This window comes from Scatophagus argus, chromosome 2 (genome assembly GCF_020382885.2).
Source record: "Scatophagus argus isolate fScaArg1 chromosome 2, fScaArg1.pri, whole genome shotgun sequence".
Classification (NCBI taxonomy): domain Eukaryota; kingdom Metazoa; phylum Chordata; class Actinopteri; family Scatophagidae; genus Scatophagus; species Scatophagus argus.
In genome coordinates, this window is record NC_058494.1 from 16024547 (window position 1) to 16046267 (window position 21721).

Consider the following 21721-nt stretch of genomic DNA (forward strand, 5'->3'; position numbering starts at 1 on the left):
CTCCATCAATAGAAGAAGTCAATGTGCCCCCCAACACTTCAGAGAAAACTTCATGTGTTAGCAAACAAATCACAAGTTGGTGAAGGAGTGTGAAGGAGTCTTAGATATTTCTGTTGCGCTGGTTAATTTTATGTTTTATGTGATTTGTTCTCTTGAGTGTTCAATGGTAAAAATATTTTCCATGCTGGCAGCTGGGGGGATGACAGTGTCAGTCAGTGGTTGGTTTGCCCTGAAATCTTGATGTTGATGATCCCCAGAAGATGAATCTTGGTGCTTCTCTGACTGCTCCCTGGGCATCAGCAGCAGGTGGGCACTTGAAGCTATGAGGAATGTGTCTCAACAGCTAGTTTAAATAGCTATGAAAGTTGGTGCAGATATGTCCCCCCAAGGATGAACTGTCCCTAAACCTCCCTACAGCCATTATACAAGCTAAACTTCTGCTGTTAACAATGCCATTGTGAACATGTTAGTGTGCTGAAAGTCGTATTGTAATAATCATGTGAAATATGTACATTCTTCAGTGAAAAGAGCTGTAGGTCTACCTTGCATTTATTTCCCTGTTTTCCAGTGTCTGTTTTTGTAGTAAATAAAAAACAGTAAAACTCAGTGGACTGCTCATTCTTTTTTATAGAAAACAAATGAATATTTGCTTACACGTTCCTACATTTTTTTTCCCTATTTGAGATAATGAATATGGTTTTGATCTGTCGTTCTCTTCAACCTCATCCCTCGATATTCCTTTATCTGTCGCCCTCTCCTTCAGCTCCAGTTGCTCCACTTTTCTATCTGAGGTTGCAACATAACGCTTGTCAGGAGAGTATGCTCACTGGTTGGGCCTCACACACACACACACACACATTGGTTCATGTCCATTTACACTAGCACGGTCTCATACAAAGCCCCTCCCCCAAAAAAACTCCAAACCTCTTGTTCTTTAAGCTCCATCATCCACCACCTTCCACTTCACATTCCCATTTTCCACACTCATACGCTCACAGCTAAAGTGCATTTTTCTGGATGCTGATAAAACCACACATTAATCAATGGCAGACACACAGTACGTGATATTAAGGAAAGGATTTGTACCAGAAATCTATGCAACTGATGTCATTTATTCATGCACGTGTTCGGGTCAGAAGTAGTATACAGGCTCGTGCGTGTGTGTGTGTGCATGTGGTGGGGTGAGGTAGTGTGATTGCCTTGGCTCAGTGAGACTGAGCTCCATTATCTCCACCTGTTGATCGTCGCTCTTATTACACTATAACAGCAAGAGATCCTACCGTTTATACTGGCTCTGCATGCTGCTCACACATTCGCTGAGCTGATCTGCCAGTGTGTGTGTGTGTATATGTGTGTGTGTGATGTATAACAGAGAAAGAAACAGAGTAGTAACAATCATCAGACAAGAAGATCTCAAGTCAACTCACATTTTGTCCTTTATTGTTCACAAAGCAATCTCAAAGTGACCTCACCATAAACCTAATTGTATTGGAAACAGAGAAACATGATGAAGGGCAGCACGACACTAGACACAGTGAGGCGGGGCAGCTCAATTGGGTCTGTTTTTATTCTCCAGCGCTGGATGTTAGTGAAGTTTTTCTAACTGCTTTTGAACCAGAAACTGATTCAATCTCCTCTCTTGCTTAGTATGATTGACTCTTTGGCTGACAGCGCTGTCAGCAGGAGAGACGCTCTGTGGGGCTGCAGTAAGACATGAACGCTTTTACTTTCACTGTGCAGAAATCTGAGGTCTTAACATCATGGATGATGAACAGAGGAATGAAAACATGAGTCGTGGTAAAACACAAGGTTAATGTCAATTGATTTTGGAGTTGAGTGTCGGGAGAGCAGCTCTGCAGGTGCATTGAACTGACCCTCACTAACCGGGAAGGGCAGTGAATGATGTCGAATGTTTGTCAGCAGGGTCTGTTGAAGAACATACATCAGTGATGCTCACTGTAAACAACAGCAGCAGAGCAAGAACGAATGAACCACAAGCACAAGCATTAAACACAAGGTAATATACAGAAGAGCAACTCCACCACCAACCCCACCTTTTTCCCCTCTGAGCTGATGCATTGCTTTGACTTGACTTTGAGTATGGGAGCAGACCTCATCGTAACTGAGGCATGTTCATGTTGGCTGTAGTTATTGTTCTTGGAAAGTGCCACTCAAATATATGAGAAACATAACTTTAGTGAAGGAATCCAAACCATCAGACACACATAGAGTAGATCTACAATATATCTTCAGTGTTGAGTAAGTGTGTGTGTGTGTGTGTGTGTGTGTACGTGCTGCCCAAAGCTGGGAAAGAGCTCTTGCTGATGGGGAAATAAGGTTTGGAGACGGTTTTAAATTCCGGGTTTAAAATGACATTTTATTTATGGCCATTTAACTAGGCTGACATGATTGGAAAGCATTAGAGTAAATGCGTGTATGTGTGCGTGTGTGTGCGCACGCAAGCCCGTGCATGCACTGTATCTGTGCATGTATTGTGTATGTGCGGTTAGCCCTGATTGCTTTTGGTAGCATTATTAACCTCACCGGTCAGGAGCGGTAAATGAAATGTCAAACATCATATCAGTTAGGAAGAAGATATTCTCTCTTTCTGTTTCCCACACATACACACACTCAGTCTCTACCTGACAGCCAAAATTAACTTTCCTCATGTAGAGAACATATAATAAGTAATACATTCACACGACACTCTGAGCAGCAATTAAATGACAATCCCTGCATAATCCCAGTCTCCAGTCTGGTAGATTGAAATGTAAATGAAGGTAAATGAATCTCATCCCAGAAACCTGACCTCAGCAGGCTGGTCAGCACCGAGCCGTCAATCAGCAGGATCATCAGCAGCGGCATGGGAGAGATAGCAGCAAAGCATACCTTAATGATTCTATCAGTCCCATCATGCCCAGCATGTGCATCCCTGCGGATTAAGCCTGAAACCTGCATCTATCATTACTGTGCTCTGATACTGCCATTAGAGTATCTTTTCCCCTCTGTGGCTTCTCCTTCTATCCTCTTGCCTTTAGGAAAGAATGTAAAAATCACTTTCCATTCAAAAGCGAGTGGAAAACAGTATTCTTCTCACAGGGCGTGGAGCTGGAATACAGTACCTTTGCTAACCAGCACTTAGGGCTGTGTTCTGACCGCGGTCGTAGTTATCATGAAACGCAATCTTGTTCAGATTATGGAGAATCACTGGGAAATTAGACTTGCTATTGGCGCTGATTTTGAGGAAATCGTTGATTAGGGATTGTTCTCACGTTTGATTGCTCTTACATTTGACAAGAGGTCCATGAAAATTGTCTCTGCTGTACGGCAAAATTTCATTCTGTCAGGTAATCACAAGTGTTGGACCAGACTAAGGCCATGTTCAGGCTGTCATAAACCATGTGTCAAGTGCGGCCTCCTCATTTATTTCAGTGAGTGCACTGCATTGACATAGCAGGATCAGACTGCAGAGGCCTCCAGTAAAACAATGCAGGGCCATCTGCCAAAAGTGTTGAAATGAGCTCAACTTTGAAGTCTCCTTACTGTATTGACCAAGTTTGGAGCTACAGCTGTTTCCAGTTTACATATTTAGAAATGTACAATCCTGTGTGCATTAAAGCTTTGAAAACCCACAAAAGCAGATTTAAACACATGAAATGTATGAATTTGAGTGGTTTACACACTTGCTGACAGCTTAAATACTCCAGCTTTTTCTCTCTTTTGTCTCTCTCTCTATTTTCTGAGTAAATAGAAAATTTGCTGTCAGCATTACAGGAGATCACAGGTGTATGACCAGGCTAAGACTTTGTTCAGACAAACATAAGGGCTGCGTCAAAAACTCAGAGAGAGCACTTTGTTGGCACAGCAGGGTTCAAATGCTGAGAGGCCCAGAAACAAAACTGAGGGCAATCTGAGGGCAACTGAGGGCAGAAGTGGCTCAACTTTTGCGGCAATAAAATGCAAAATCATGCAACAATATGTGCACTGACACATTACAGATAGAGTTTGTAAAGTCAGTGCCACAGGGCCACTCGTACCTGGCTGGGGATGAAATAGTTGTCACCCCAACATTAGAGATTTGTAACGTCATTTTTCTACCCTCGATCCATTTCACTGTTCAGTGTTTTGGCATCTAATAAGGCTCAAAACCCCATGATTTATTACTTAAACTTGAATTTTGTCAGTTGTATTGAATCTTATCACCAGTACTTGTAGGAGCACAGTGTTCATGTGGATGAATGATTTGTTTTGACAAAGTGTGGACATGAAATCAAAAGCTGTTACAAGCACAATTTTACATTTATCTTTGTACTTTTCTTTGGGGGATTTTGGGAGGGGGAGACAATAATTTTTATAACATAAAAATATAAGAAGGAAAGGAGGACAAAAAAAAACAAAACAAGGATGACTCCCATGCAGCAGCCTTAAACTCCTCAGCACAAGCACCTTGGTCTGTTGACCCACAGACCGGCCAGCTATCCTGAGATACTTTCAGTGAACCAGCACTTTGGAATCGGGCCATTGGAGAGCATGAAATAGGCTTTTCTCATAATCACGGCCTCCGGTCTTTTGTGGTAGCCACTGCAGAAAATCCCCACCCTGCATCCTGTGCGGTACTGCTGCTGGATCCTCCACACAAGTTCTTTTGAGGGTCGGGTAACAGCAAAGAAGTGCAGCAATCATGTAACAATCATGTGGAACGATGAAAGATCGCATTCATATGCAGAGCCACAACTAAGCCGCCAGGCTCCTATCAGTGTGCTGCAGAGTCGAGTGAGGCCTCGAAGAGTTCACACCGAGATGTGAAGAAGACTGAAACAGACTGCAAGAGGAACTTCAAGTTCTGTTTCATCTGGATTCATCTCAACCGCTAGATTACTGGCAGGTGTTTACACAAGACTTCAACGCAGAAACACTACACGCCCCCACATCCCCTCCTCCTGTGTGTGTGTGTGTGTGTGTGTTTTGAGTATATGTAGAATGTGTGTGTGTGTTGTGTGTGTTCCTGTATTTCTGAATGTGAAATCAGATTAAACTCAAGGAGAGGGGTGGGGGGTGAGCTGCAAGTGGTCGGCTACGCTCGCTTTACTCTGAGGTATGTGAGAGTGGACGTGTGTGTGTGTGTGTGAGTGAGAGAAGGTGAATGAGTGTGTCTCTCTGTTTGGGGTGGAGTGGGGGCTGGGATTGCAGTTCTTGACATAGAGGCATTTGTGCACAAGTTTCGGTTTGTATATGTGTGGATTGACATGCATGTGTGCTTGTCTGTGTGTGTGTGTGTGCTGATAAAGTAAAGCCCACCTGTTGATGGCCCTGATAAGTAGCCTTTGGGGTTCTGTCTCCTATTACATCCATAACATCCTCAGGTCGGACAGAAACTTACCAGAACACGACCACAACATGATCAGAACACTGAACAACTGTATTTACATGTTCATAGTTGTTTGGTGATTTATGTGCACAAATTATGAGGGACTTTGAGGGTTTTTTGGCTAATATGAAAATCTTTTATGAGGCCAGACTGCCTGAAGTGAAACATTTCTATGTTCCCATGTGAACTGAACAGGGTGAACACAGTCTCTGAGTACCAGTTTGAGATACAGCAGTAGTGACAGCAAAGATAACAATATAAAAGTAGAGAGTTTTTTTTTTCCATTTGCCCAGTTCTCTACAGGGAGGATCAGCTCACCAACTGAGGCAGCCTTTCTTTTTTAAATACATGGAAAAATTGAGCAACATGTAGCCTAATTAAATGGAAAAACATGCTCATTTTCACGCTTTATCAACCGTTACTAAATGGAAACACAAAATTCAACCTGTAAACACAAATTAACAGATGGGGCAAAAAGGGGCATAAAAACCCAATACAACACAATGTGATGTCATGGTGTTTATTATGTCTTTTCTTGTTTGCAATCACTATGCAGAATACAAGCAAATGAATGTAAAGTGTTCAAGTTGAAAGCTTAAAGGGTCAGTTCGCCCAAATCACAACATACTATCCAGCTAGGCAGACAGTTTCAGTTTTATTTTAAGAGATTTTGAGAAATATGCTGCTTAAGCTGCCAGGATGTTTCTTTGACAATCTGACATTCACACTCAGGTCAGGCCACAAATGACCAGCTGTGCAGGGATGAGGAAGCAGCCAAGGTTTGAACCTCTCTCTCTAGCCCTCTTTTTCTCATTCTTTACAGTTATTTCTGTCACTTTTCATAGGAACAACTGAGTTCAACACCACGAGTGTCTTCCAAGAGCAATTGTTGAAAAATGTGTTCTATTGTCCCTTTATTTAAACAATATCGGGTCTCCCTTTCTGAAACATCTGCCTTGTTGCCTTCCAGTGTAGCAGTTCAGAACAACACTTTTGATTTCCAACATCGTCATACAATCTAGTTCTGTTTGAGCATAATTTGACCCTTACACCACTGCTTTAAAGACACAATGTCAAATATTAAATTTGTTGCTCTCTTGTAGCTAACATGCATACGTGTATACATTAACGGTGTTGTTTTTAGATTAGCAAAAGCACACTGAAACAAGTGGATGATGTCCATGCTTCACTGGGGAATAGTGACTTTCCAGCGCATGTATCACTTTACAGATAACTTCTTTAAATGATGTATTCTATCCATGTAAACAAGACCATGAAACTGAAGCCCCCTGAGTAACCAGGAAGGCAGTTGTTGAAATCAAATCTCCCATAATATCATTTCATCTTGATTGAGCTTCTCAACATACACAGAGAAGCTCTCCACAGCATCTGCACAGACTGTGTGTGTGTGTGTGTCACCCGATCCTGCCAGGTGACTGTGTGTTAACTGGCTCTTTTGTCATAACTTTAACAGGACACATCAATCAATAGAAAGGAAATTACCACTTGGAGAGTGAGAGGAATCTGTGTCCTCTTACAAAATAAGAAAGAGAAAGAGGGTGAGGCAGGCAGGCGGACAAAAAGAGGCGACCTCTCATTCATATTTTCAGCTCTGTCATTTTGATCATAGGACATTTTTATTTTCAGATGTCGAATCTGTGTTTGAGAAAAAAAAAAGCCGAAATTGTGACATTCTGAGAGCAATTCCCAGACACCAAGTGTGTATTTCAGGATAATGTTACAGGAAATTTCCCCTCACACACAAAGTGAGGTTATGACACACAAGAGATCAGTGCCAGTCCAATACCATAATTTGAACACACCCCTTCTCTCGCCATGCGCAAATAAAGGCTGTTGCATTTTTCCAGCTGGCAAAAATGAAAATGACAGACAAATTATGTGTGATAAAAGTAGTGGAAGATGTGCAATCATGAATGTATTTATTTAGTCATGTTGATGAAAGGAAACAGAAAATAGATTATCTGAGAGACAAGATGTATGAAACTCATCCCAGAATAATAATAATAGTTTTCTCATAATCTGATTTTATATGCTCTGCGGATAAGTCGTAACTCCATCTGAAACTCATGTAGAGTAGCTGCAGGCAGGAACATCAAGTTATTTGCCTTAGCCAGATCAGTTGATCATCATATTACTGAAAATGAAACTAAAAATATTAAATGGTATTGAAAAAACAGATATGTCCTGGCCATGCAGCAACCCCTTCTGCTCAAAAGTATGCTTATACCCTTATTTCAGCAAATAAGGTTGGAAACGAGTGGAAATTGCTTTTTTACCTTATCATATCCACTTGTGCGACACACTTGCTGCTCGTAGCGATGAAAGCACGATGACTGTGTTCAGGCAGTGGAAGTGTTTGGTTTCTCTCAAGTGAAAGATTGTGGTTGTGGTTTAATATTGAAAAAAGTCAACAGTGACTTGAAGCTTGAGAAAGAACATGTTTCCTTTATTAACATTTAACAAAAATTCACTAAGTATTGATGTTGCCTAAAGCTAACCAGATACAGGCCTCAGGTGGGCAAAATCATGAAAATGTTGAGGAACACAAGAAAATATTGGTGAAGTGACAATAAAAAAGGTTTCCACAATGTTCACATATCAGAGTATCACTGAAAATCAAATGCCTGAGAGTCAGAACCTCAGAAAATAAAAATGCATCATTAACAGGGTTACCAAACCTACATTTTCTTTTTCAAGCTTTTGACCACATTTGACCCTCTTTATCAACAAATGGTTTTGCTCAGTAAGCCATGCAGAATGTTGAGGCACCAGGAGGTGACCTAACAGTGAAATTCTGAAAGCAACAAAGCTCTAGACAAAAATAAAAACAAAAGATGTAGTTTCATGATGTAGTGAGTAGCATGGGATTATGGGAGTCGTTGTCTTCATCCAAAAATTCATCAAAATTCAACCGTATTTCCTTCCATTAAAATATTCAACACATAGGATGAACTTTTATATTTATTTATTTTCCATTCCTCTTTGTTCATGATATGTAATGGCAGAAATATGGGATCAATAAAGTACAACTATAGCCATGGAGTGAAGGGTTACTGTTGGAACAATAACAATAAATGTCCCAGCAATAACTAATGGGAACACTCATGAATCCTAACTTTATGCTAAGCTAGTGAATGGGATATGCTTAATGTATGGGCTGCTCGCTAGCTAATTTATTCAGTATATGCTAGCCAACTAACTTTCTCACAGTAATTTAGCTTAACACTGACTCTTGACAGGTGATGAGTCATATTTGCACTACAGCGAGCAACAGCTGCAGTTAAAGCAGCAGAAGCAGTGTTCAGAAAGGAACCCACTTCAGTTATTAAAGTTTGTTCTTGGTTTGTTCTTTAATTCGTTTTAACATGTAATTTTTCAAGTGTATACCAAGACTCACCAGGAAGTGGCAGTACACAATAAAAAGTAAGGGTACTCAAAAATCTGCCAAAAATCTGTCAGTGTCTGTACTCAGTACTGGTGAGTATCAGCCCATTTCAGGCACTGCGCTTGCTGATTTCCTTCCTGACTCTCTCAGAAGTCATGGTGACCAAATGAAACACACTGTTACCTTGAAAAAAATGTATTGCTTGAACATTGTTGGAAAAGTAAGGAAAGAGTTCAACAAAATATATAAGAAAGGTCTGGTCATTTTCAGATACTTTACTGCAGAAATGTCACACATTATATCTTTAAAGTCAGTGCTCTGATCACTGTCTTTATTTCCAAGGGGTGGAGTGTGGGGGCAGTCTGTCGTTAAGATTGTTTTGTCAAACTTCTCTTCCCAAGGTTAAGCTTTAACTTTTGATGCTTGCTCAGTTTTTGATAATGGTGTGTGTGTGTGTGTGTGTGTCTGAGTGAGTGAGTGCTCTTCCCAGTCTCAACTCTTTGTGTGGTGAGAACTTCAGTTGGACTTGCGTGTCTGAGTTTTCAGCATAGATTTCAGACAGATAATAAATGTGTCAGTAGGACGCGGTAGAAACGTACTAACTTTCATTACGACTGCAGTCACACACACTTGCGTTCTCAAGCGCACATACAGAAAGCAGTGCCAGTGCCATAAAATCTGGTGTCTGACTCAGCCTGAGACACAGAAGTTTTATTACTGGTGTCTAGTCCACCCTTTCTCTACAGACATCATAAAGACAACTGCAACTCGCATACTGCTTTGCATGTGACTGTTCTATCCTTGTGAGGACCAGTTTGAGTCTTACACCTCGGGGTGAGGAGATTTTTGTTCACTGATGACATTTTGACTAGTTCTCACTTCTTTAAATGGCTGCTTTGTGCTGGTTTTGTAGTTCCATTTTCTATACTGCTTGTCTGTGCAGGGTTAGGGTGGGGTGGTGGGGGGCTATCGTAGCCGAGGCTGGTCGGCAGTCAAACACACAAAAGATAGACAATCAGACACACTCACACCTAGGGGAAATGTAGAGATGCCAGTCAGCCTAATGAGCATGTATTTGGGACTGTGCGAGGAAGCTGGAGTACTCAGAGAAAACCTACACAGGCACAGAGAGAACTGCAAACTCCACAAAGAAGGGCTCATACCAGGACTCTACCCTCTTGAACCCTCTTGCTATGAGGTGACAGTGCTAACTGTCACAACACTGTGGTGCCCAGTTTTCAGGTTAATTTGCACAAATCAATATTCCTATATAAAAAATGACCATATGGTGATGAACTCAGAACTATCATTCGGTTTAATAGTCTGTAGTAGTAGTTTTATGGGTCTTTTCAGTGAAAACCTTTGCATAAACTCGCTGACACCAAACAACTGACACACAAAGTTAAAAGCTGGTGAACCATTTTGGTAGAGACAAAAGCAGAGCAAATAAAAGAATGTTTATTGGATTTAACTTCATCAGATGGAGTGAATCAACAAAATAAATGACAATATTACTCTGTGTCTGTTGGAAATTTATCATAACAACTTTCTAAGAGTCAATAATGTATTATATTTACAGCTTGTTCTGCTGCCCCCAAGTGACCAAAGAGTTGGATTTAGGTTTATAGTTGTGATGGGTTACGGTCAGGGTTAGAGCTAGGAAACGTAATATATGAATGGTCATCTTCACAAGAATAGAAATACAAGTGTGCGTGTGTGTGTGTGTGTGTGTGTGTGTGTGTGCGTGTGTGTGTGTGTGTGTGTGTGTATAAAGGGTCAGGAACTGTCCTCCGCTTGGGCTGATCTACCCACTTAGATCAAAGCAAACTTCCAGGACAAACTCTGGAGTGTCCACTGTTCCGGACGCCGCCTGGAAAATCCCACTCACTGGAACACAGTCACCATGGGAACCAACAGCTATTGTGTGTGGGTGTGCGTGCATGTGTCTGTGTCTGTGTGTGTGTGTGAGTGTGTGTGTGTGTGTGTGTGTGCTTGTAAGGCATGTAAGTTGGGAATCCTGAGGCTCATTGAGCACTTTGAACAAGTGCGCAAACACACACTTTCTCAGTCACACAAACACAAACTTCCTGCTTGCTGGGCAGTGGTTAACCAGGCAAACCCTGTGGATGAAATGACAGGCCTGCTACGTAGGCTGCTGTGGTGACTCGTGAACCTGGCCGGAGGTCACCGTTCACAAGAAGGTCAGCATTCAAAAGGACACTTAGCACCACATTATGGGCAGTGACGCTGTGAGCGGTCCCTGAGGTGAGGGAGGGAGGGAGGGAGAGAGACAGAGAGGGAGAGAGAGCTTTAGAGGATGAATAAGTGAATAAACCAAAGCTCTCTTTTTGACTCACATTATTTAAGCATTTAGAGACAACTTTTGCTAGAGAGGGACTGAAGGAGAGAACAAAGACAGAGCACAGATCCTCTTTCACATGGAATCTGTGATATTGTTGGGTTCACTTGTCTTAGCAAAGCTGCAGCCTGGTGGATTTACGACTATTATAGTACTCAGGTGGCGGCAGCACTGCTGAAAAAGAAGTAAAATTGTAAAAGGAGCAAACCACAGCAGAAAGGCTTGTCAAGAACTGCCTCACAGACAAGAAGGAAGAATACAGATGAGGTCTGAAGTAAAATTTAAAATTATTTTTAAAACTATCAACCTTAATAAATAAGTATATAACAATATAGTGATTAGTAATAATATAGGTGTGTGCACTGCTGAGTGACGAGTGTTGATCCTCCAGACTCATAATGCTGTTGTTTAACAGGTATAATGGTTACGTTCACCATCTTTGCCTTACCAAAGATAAATGAATTTTGTTAGCACTAGATTAAAAGTCAAGGATCATCATTATCAAGGATCATCCAGTTTATTATAGTTTATCCTGTGGGGAACATGAACCAAATTTCATGGCAATCTATCAATGAGTTGTTGAAACATTTCAATCTAAACTGCTGTACAGAAGCTAGTTTCCTCGTGGCACCGACTGAAAGTCAGGGAAACCAACATAATCCATAGGATTCATCCTCTGGGGACCATAAATGAGATTTTTTAGCCTGGACCACTGACTTTGACTTTCATCCAATCATGCTGCCAGTATTACTAAAAACTGGACTTTTAGACACAAACCAGATTCCTTTTTGGTGTTTCTTTGTCGAGTGCAGCACTCTTTTCATTCCAACTTAAAACATAGTAGATGTTTTTGTGATACATTAAAATCACTTGACATCACCCCAGTACAAGCCTATAAAAAACCAAAGCATGACTAATGTAAATGAAGTTGTAAAATCTATTAGATGAAGAATGCACGTCCTTTCAGACAAGACACACTGTTAGTGCAGCAGTGCTTTGCAGTTCAACACAGGAAAATAGTGGGAGCTCTACAGCTGAGCTCTTCTCAACATCTGTATGGCATTTAGTATGCTGCATTGTGCATTTCCTTCCCAAAGGTGAAATTGCAAACTTTCTTCAGCAGCTACTTCCATGCCAGATGATGGTGTCTGATAGTTGTGCGAGAGTGAAACTAATGAATTAGTGATCAGAGGGTGTATAGAGTGCATTCAGATCTACAGGGAGCCCTGTCAGCCAAGGGGAACGGATGAGACGGAAAGCCCACCTTGAATTTCAACATGCATTCACCCTTGCAAATCAATAACCTCACTGCCTGCAAGCACTTAAATATGCAACAGCTTGCATGTAGTCTTACACAGCAATGTACACGTATAAACAGCGTTGGATTTCAATAGGGAAAGTTTGACATAAACGGTTGAGGTTGCAGACGTGATTTCAGACCATATATCAATGCAGAACGTCAACACTCTGAAAAATACTTTTTTCACCTTCCACGTTTACAGTCTCAGAATCTCTCCTCTTTTCTATTTAAAGCCAAAGTATGCAGATAATATTCAGATGAGTTCCAGATGGACATTAGTAGAACCATGTGTTCAAATCAGCTCTCCAAGCTCTATCGATTTCACCATCAGAACATATCGAGGTTCTCCAGTTATCGCTTCCCCTTTAGGACAAAAGAAGCCTTCAGCCTCTGGAGGGCATTTGATCTCTGTGTTGTGAGGAAGACAAGGGATGAGATAAAATGGGATGATGAGTGATAAGAAAGAATGGAAATAATCTTCCGGGTCTGCGATATCTTTACATCTCATTCTTATGTCTTTTTTTGGCTCCGATGATGCACAAAAGGCCCAAAAGAAGCTGTTTTTCCTCCATTTCTTCGACATACGCAAAAGCATAAAATGCCATTAAAATGATCTTTTTTCCCTCTTTTTCATGGCCACTGGGGGCAGTGGAGGCACACTATGTACACAACATGGCATCATCTTTAAAGCTGATATGCTGAATTTCTTTGCAAACAGGTGCCTTTTCAGACATCCAGGAGATATTAAAATTCATGCTGAATCATGTTTCTGGCCACCTCCCAGAGGTCACTCTCTTTTTAGCTGCGTTTTTGATCTCCACCTACTCCTGAAGGAAATATGTGGTTCCTTAGCTGATAAATGACCAGCTAGTCACTAACTTTGTTTGTCTGCCATCCGGTGAAGTGCAGAAAGCATAGGCAGTTTGGTTTTCAAGCTTTGTTTCAACAAACAGCTGCCTGCTGCAGCCAGAAACAATGTCGATGAGAGCAGTGAAAGTGAACCTAAACACTGCGGTGTGTAAGAAAAAAGAAAAAAAACTGAGCTGGAAAATGCTAAACTGAGGAGAACTCCAGCAACAGGTTGCCACACATTAGCAACCCCTTTCAAGCAGTCATATGGTTCATTGTCCACATAAAAATATAGATAACAGCTGCTAAAATTAAATTAAATTTAAAAAAGTAAAATAAAGTCAGGTCAAGTACGTGGAAATAATGAACAGCTAAAATTCTGTCCTCGTGTAATGTATTCAGTAGGTGACATTCAGGGATCAACTCAGCTTAGGCCCAAAATGACCACAGAATACCACATCACCTCCCTGGGGGAATCAGCCAATCACAGGCCTCTGTGCCTCTGTCTCATGTCAGTCAGTCTGTCCGTCTGTCCATCCATCCATCTGACTGACAGGTCCCAGACTCTCCTGTCTCTCTTTTTTCCCTCACTGTGTCTGTCTCTCTGTCCATTGTCAGTCTGATGCTGCTTTCACATCATGACTGCAGGAGCAGACATAGAAGGAGGCAGGAAAGTCACTCTTATCCATAAAGCCAGCAAACACACAAATTCATGGGCACGCACACATGTAAACACACTCACACATACAAGCACTCACAAGCCATGACTGACATTTGTGGGTTGCACCAGAGAAGGTGGTGTTAAGCAAAGATTTGACCAATATACCTTTATGTTCCTATTGATGTTTTCAGCACGGTTTTCATCTCTCCCTTTGTCTTCCTCACGTCCATACATACATCACCCTCATCCCAGTGTCCAATATCTTTAGAAAGACAAAAATTGTGCCAGCTAAAAGGTTTCTGCAGATCGATTCTTGTAATAAGACTGTCACTTTCAGTTTTGTACCAAATCTCTTTTACACAGTTTACGCTGAAATGAGAATTATCTACGAACCGTCACTCTGCATATTCACTCTGATGTCAGTGGAAGCTGCATATTCTCCTCTGTGTTCCCTCTGCCCACATTAGCATTACACACTGGAGTAGCTGCAGCCAGTTGGACTCACATTGCAATCATTTGGCTTCGAGACACATATATTGTGCTGCAGGAGCTGTTGAGAGAGACTTAATGGTCATTTTATGCCTTTTTTGGTGCCCCGAATAATCAGAACTGTGTATCTCAGTAGTTTGCATCAGGCTTGTTGCATGTTCACTCTGTTGTGCTTTTTATTAACCTTGACACCCAGTTATCATTTGCAAAAATGCATTTCCAAGGTCAAGAATGAACTTTTAACATCAACGATTGCCAACATGGACTACACACCAACCAAACACAACATTAAAACCACCGACAGGTGAAGTGAATTAAATGAATCACGTGTTTACAGTGCAATGTTCTGCAGGGAAACCTTGGCTTCTGGCAATCATAAAGATGCTCTTTGACACACGCCACCCACCGAAACATTGCAGACCACATACCATGATAACACGATAACATCTTGAATTTCCCTCGGGATCAATAAAGTATCTGTCTATCTCTCTGTGATGTGTTTTGATGTCTCACATTTATAATAAAAATCAGGATTGTGCCAGTGATAAGCTAGATGTGCTTAAAACTAAACTTTTTTGTAGGTTCTCTGTGTCTTTTTAGGATCCCACCAGGTCCAGGAGTTATGATTTAATGACAGGATGGACTGACAAATAGTAAATCCTGTCAGCAAACACATGCGTGCGTGCACACACACACACACACAGACGCACACACAGACGCACACACACACATCGCAGATATATACTCACACATGCAGTGGAGTCAAAAGGGTACGCTGTGTCCTACTGTGCTGCCAAGCCCTACAGGATGTCTCACCAACTGTGGGACGAACACATGCACCAGTTGTCACACACACATGCTGTTCATGCGTACGTTCATGCAACACACACAGATAGTCAAAATACTTGGACAAAGTGCCAGATTAATCTCTGCAGAGGTCCCCTCCCTTTCCCTTACTTCCTCTGCCTAAACTTATAAAATTCTCCCTCTTAAATCCACACACAGTCACACAAAGACATGCCATCTTTGTTTCCTGCAGTCCTTCCTGGATCTCATGGTGGCGAGCTGGGTATCGTGAATGTGTGAGATGACACAGCCAATATTAGTCACTCTCACACACACTCCATCACTCATCACATTTACGATGCACTCAGTGACAGACATTTCCAGCATTATAAATGTGTGTTCTGTCTCACACACTTCCACCACTGTATGGCAAAATGCATGCACACATTCGTACACACAAAGAAAAGCCTCATCTAACAGCAACTTCAAATGTAACCATATAAAGCAGCGGAGCACAGTTGCCTTAGATTCGGTTCTTGATTAAATTATATCTGTGTGGGTGGGGAAGGAGGGAAGTACTGCTGTGTGGTCTATTAGTGTCAGCCACAAACACACCACACACTTAGAGCCAATCACGAGCAATGAGTCCACACAGCACACACTCGCAATCAATTAGCCAAAACATCTGTTTGTGTGTGTGCGTGTGTGTAAATTATAACTGATTTAAAGTGAGAAACTCTACTTTCTTACTTTCCCTCCCTGTGGTGTCTCATTGTTGGCACAGACAGAGGTGGAGTTTTCTATCGCCAGGTCACTCACACACACACACACACACACTAGCGTAGATTTCAGAGTCTGTGTTAGCTTCATTAGAGCAGGGGAGAGAATGGGCACAGCACAACTGGCATGTGGGTTAGATTATCCAAGCCTGCCGAGCCTTATAAACCTTGTTCTATTACTGAGACAGAAAGACAGAGAGGGGGGGTGGGTGTGGGGTGGGGGTCCTTTCTAATATATTTACCAGAAAGGAGTACAACTGAGACATGGGAGCAGTGGTAAGTTTCCACCAAAGACACCAGAAACAGAGGGGCATCGATGAAAGTATAGCAAGGAGGCAAAACTGTCTGGAAAATTTTAAACTAATGACACTTCAGAGACAGAGCACTAACACACACACACACACACACACATACAGTACAAACACAGATATGCATGCATACTAGACACACATTAGAACACAAATACATGCAAAGTCAGATACTGCAGGCATGAAGCACAGTGTATTTACTGCTTTTCTGTGTGTAAAAGTGTGCATGAGCTTAGAGAGGGGTTATCAGAAGGGTGGATGATGCATGAAGACAGCTGTTAAACTGCCTTTTCCCTCCACCCTCCTCTATCTCCATCTCAACCCTCCTCTCTCCTGAGGTCCTGCTGTATATCACCGGCGAAACCCGGTCACTTGACATTAACACACTTTGTGATTGACGTGCATTTCAGCTAAAGAAAATAAAAAATATAAAGGGTCTGTGTGTGTGTGTGCGTGTATCATGTGGAATTTTTTGTGGGTTTGTGAGTGAGGTCAAATGTGAGTGTTGCTTCATTGCAAGGTGCCTGGCATCTTGGCTGATCCAGATATATCCTTACCTTACTTAACAACAATACTTTAATACTTTAATGTGCTTTAATGCACGTAGTAGGTGTTTGACAACTCATCTCGGGAAGTGGGACATAAATTTTAGACCATGCACTATAGTTCATAGTTCACTGTAGTTTAAAAACAAGGTTCTTAGTCTTGTTACAATGCATGTAATCTATGTCAACTTAAGTTAGCATTGATTAGCACAGATTGCTTGGTATCTTTGTTACCTGGGATTTGCAGACACTATCATAATTCTGTTTTATCCAATACTGTGTTCTCAGTTTGAAATATGTTTTCCAATAAAGATTTCAGGCCTTTCTTAAACTCATTACTGTTAAGCTTCATAGCTGCGCACCCATACGCATAATAAGGGCAGAGGAAAGATGAGTTTTAAAAAAGGAGGTGGATGAAGGTTCATGCTTTTCCCCTTACTTTTAATGATAAAATCTACAATTAATAAAGATAATTTGTTTCAAGAAGTTCCCAACTCTCCTTTTATCTTGCTAAAGCCAGGTAGGCAGGCTAATGCGTATACAAGTTAGTGGACAAATGGAGAATTATACAAACATGCTGCTGTCTGGTTTGCTTCTTGTCAGTCAGTCACAGGTCTTCGCAGAAACATGAGTCCCGTAGAAGATTCATAACTGCATTACATACGGCAGACACACATATACTAATACAGTAAGACAGCTGTCTGGATTTATGAGTGGTCCGTGAGCACTGATGGCTTCAAATATCAAGCTACTATTTCATTTCTTTATCAATAGAAAAATTGCCTGAAAATACCATCTTTCTGCACAGTGAAACATGGTCTTAGTTTTTCTTAGAGATAAGCACTGGACATCTCAAAACACAGTCTCTTTGTTTCTACCAGTGTCAGGGGAGAATTCCATATCTGGACCGAGCTGCTAGGATTTTACAGTGATTTTACAGGAGTGGTTGTAAATAACATCAGATCAGGGCAGAGGCAGGAATGAGTACAATATAAGAAATTGAAACTCTAGAAAAGTCTCACCAGACGAGCCTTAGCTGGTTAAAGGTATCTAAAGGAAAGTAGGAATACCGCAACGCAATGAAAAGAGTCATTCCTACGCAGCTACACCACTATTTCATTTAAATCTGCAGTAATGTATTTTGGCCACTATGGGGCAGCAGAAACCTATTGCTAACACAACATTGACATATCATCTTTTAAGTTGACATGGTGAATGTAAGTCCGGTACACATCTTTTAGCTCTTCCCAGGTGGATATTTGTCAGGTCAAAATGGCATTTGTCTTGTTGTTTTGCAAACGTAACTCTTTTCATCTCCCATCATTTGGAGTCATCATATTAAAGGCACAATCTTTTTTAGTTTTAGGCCCAGACAAATTATTTGAGATGTATAAATCACTGATATGCATGATGCCTAACTATAACAGAGCTCTGAAATGATCACAGCAAATTTAAATTGGGCAGTGAATTTGATGGGGAGGCAGCATAAAGTAATCAGGAAGGGTGATGAGAGAGCCTATTTACAAGACCTTTCACAAGGATGAGATGTCCCATGAGGGTAATTGAAAAGAGAGTTAGAGTCACTCAACCAGAACATTATCAATACATGAATAATTACCAACATGGCATTGGCAATATTCCTCTGATGAAAAAACAGGAGCAAATCAAACACATGCTGATCTAAGGTCGGCTCTTGTTCAAAGGTAACTTCACTGACCACTGACTGAATACAAAAGAGATCCTATGCTTTCCTTCACCCTTAGGACAAAGCTGACAGGAACAGAAACTGGCAGACAGATAAACAGACCTATAATACATGAAATACAGAAAAAGCTAGAAAGAAAGGCAGCCAGAAAAAGACAGAGATGACAAGTCCCACAGCAACATGGTTCTTTCTTGGTTTTTATCCTCCATTATGTGCTAGATGAAGGAGTACACTTGACCTTGCATGTGTTTTTGGTTTGGCTATTTCCTTTTGGCCCTCCCTCACCTCCCTCCCCCCTTCATCCCTGGGGCAAGGTCTGGCCCTGTGCACCTCCACTTAAAATGACCCTCCACTTCTCAGCCTCCCTCCACAGCGCACCTTTGCCCTCCCCAAAAGCGCTGTGTGTGTGTGTGCACAAGTGGGCATGAGAATTTCCCATCAAAGTAAAGTGCATTATTGTACGCAGAATTAATGATAATCCTCTGTGCTCCTGCGCTGCATAAAGCATAAACCCGTCGAGTCCCTTTATACCTTTTACCTCCAGAACAACACACGTCTCACTGAGCTCTGTCTTACCTAAACACTGGCCCAGATGCACAAAAGACAGACAGCTCAGACAGAGCTGGGGAGGGGGGGGGGTCACTTGGAACCAGCTGGTCAGAGCAGAAGTAATGAAAGCCTTCTTCAAATCAGCAGTGGCTTGGTGTCTCCCCATCACAGCAGTGCGGCTCTCCAGGTCTCCGCATGTATGTCCACACATACACTCCAGCTTAGATTAAACACTGCTTTTCTCACTTAACTGCCCTTCCTTCCACCTTCTCCATTAATATTTGCTTTCCCTTTCTGCTCCTCCAATTTTGCAGATTATCACTCTCATGCACAACTTCTAAAACATAGGATACGTCTTTAAGGCAAGCCAGAATGTATTAGCAGAGCTTCAGGAAGGAGCATCGAGAAACGTTCCATCACAAATAAACATTACCGTCTCATACAGAAACCATGATCTCAACATTTAAAGCCAGGAATTCTAAACAGATGTCTTTATGCATTCACTTGCACAACCGTGAGTGCAGCAGTGTGTTTGGACATGGGAAGCTGAAGTGAAGGTTCACACTGGATTCTGCAGGGATGATAATATTGCACCTATGTAGTAATCACAATGGCGCTGTTCCAACCATAATACTGATCCCCAAGACTTTAACCTCACAAACGCATGCATGTATAAACTGTACATGCGCAGAGACTCAAGCGCGAACGCTCAACAAAACACTCAGGTAATCATTTCCATATTTATTTTCTTTGCATTCATATTCCTCTCCCCTTCATTTGTTTTCATTAAAAACAATGCCAAGCCTCTTAAAGTGGGTTAAATAAGTGATTTTGAAATCCCATTTGAAGGACCCCCTCAAAGTGAGGTGGCCGTGTGTGCCATGTCAGAGATTATATGTGAGGTTGCTGCCAAAAACTCAATGAGACCCCAGACTCTCCCAATCTGGTGTGACTGTGGTTTTGCACCAGTTAAAGGCTCATTTTGAGTCATTCAATGTACAAATGATTAAACATATTGGATCCAAGTCTTAGCACAAATGGCATACTCAATCCATCAGCTTTCACAAGTCAGCACCTTAAAATCAGCCAGGCCCCTGGCTATAAGCATAGCTTTTAGACATAACACCTTGTTGGACTGTTTTTCTAATTTATCAAGCCACCTCTAATTAAACGTGATCCTCACTGGTTTGTGCACAGCACAGGGTAGTTAAATAAAACCTAGCTGAGACTTTTGGGGGAAAAATAATTTAAAACCAAATACACAAGTGTGAAAAAAAAAACCCTGAAGTTTCAGCCCCTTCTCTTACAACCAGGTAGTAAACTCAGCAAGATGTCTTGAATTTAAGACGAGATGAAACCTGAAAATAACAACGGGAAACATGCGTCACAGTCAGTTCGAGGGCACGCAGGGCGAGGAGAGTGAGTTCATACCGAGCCAGCATCAGGGCCACTTTAATTGTTAGTGTGAACAATAAAATTCTGCTAATACCAGCTAAATCCTGTTTATATTAAATATGTGAGGTTTTTCTTTTATGGCATAGAGAGAACTGGTTCTAATCATGTTTAAAAACCTATGGACTCATGAAATGCACCTGCAAGTTTAATTGACTGAAATCCTCTTAAAAAGCGTCGTCCACCCACTTCAGGGAACAGAGAGTGAACCAGAAGAGATGAAGCGTGATGGGGTGGAAGGATAATTTGGTCATCAGCTTTCCTTTTTTTTTTTTTTTTTGGTTATTCTGAGAATGTGCTTTATCTTGAGTTATCTTGATTTCTTTATCCTGTAGCTATATTTAATACCTGATAGTCTGTCAGCACAGTCTATTTCTGGCTGTTGTGTTTGGACTTGTTGAGGCAGTGAAACTGATGGAAATGAAAATGTGCAGCTACTGTGCCCCTCTTCTGAACTACATAACAAGATCCATGTGCGTTCTGACACAGTCATACACGGGCTTACGCTCACACACACACACACACACACACATCTCTGAATGGACTGTAGGACTGTGTGGTGTTGTAGTAATGAGATATGTTGGTGGCTGAGGTGTTAAAAGTTCCTCTGGGCTGCTGCAGAGGCAGCAGAGGGACCACCACCTTGGTGCTAAGCTGCCGCTCATTTCATGATCACTTAATACATACGCTGTCCTAATGGAGGTAGACTTCATTGTTGCTCTACATGAACACATGTGCTTTCAGAGACACACACACGTGCACATACTTACATAAACACACAAAACATTCTGGTGACCTGCACATAATCTTTTCTGTCCGCAGGGCACACTGGCCTGTATGCTATTGGTCACGCTCCGGCCCAGAAGTACCGTTCACCAGGCCGCAGTCTTTCATCACCATCTCCACGGCAACCACGCTCTAAGTCACCGTGACAACGAATTCCACCTGGGCCTGTGACACTGGCTGCCTCCTCCAAGCTCCACATTCAATCACATCACCCTGTCTGCTCTACGGCCCTTCGTAGCTCTTTATACCTCTATTTCATGTGTTCTCTAATCGGCCTCCTTGTCTCCATCCTTTGCTCAATCACTGGCACACTCTCTGTGAACCCTTTTTCTGATAGATATTCTCATACCTTTTCAATGTTTTCCATTACTTGGAAGCA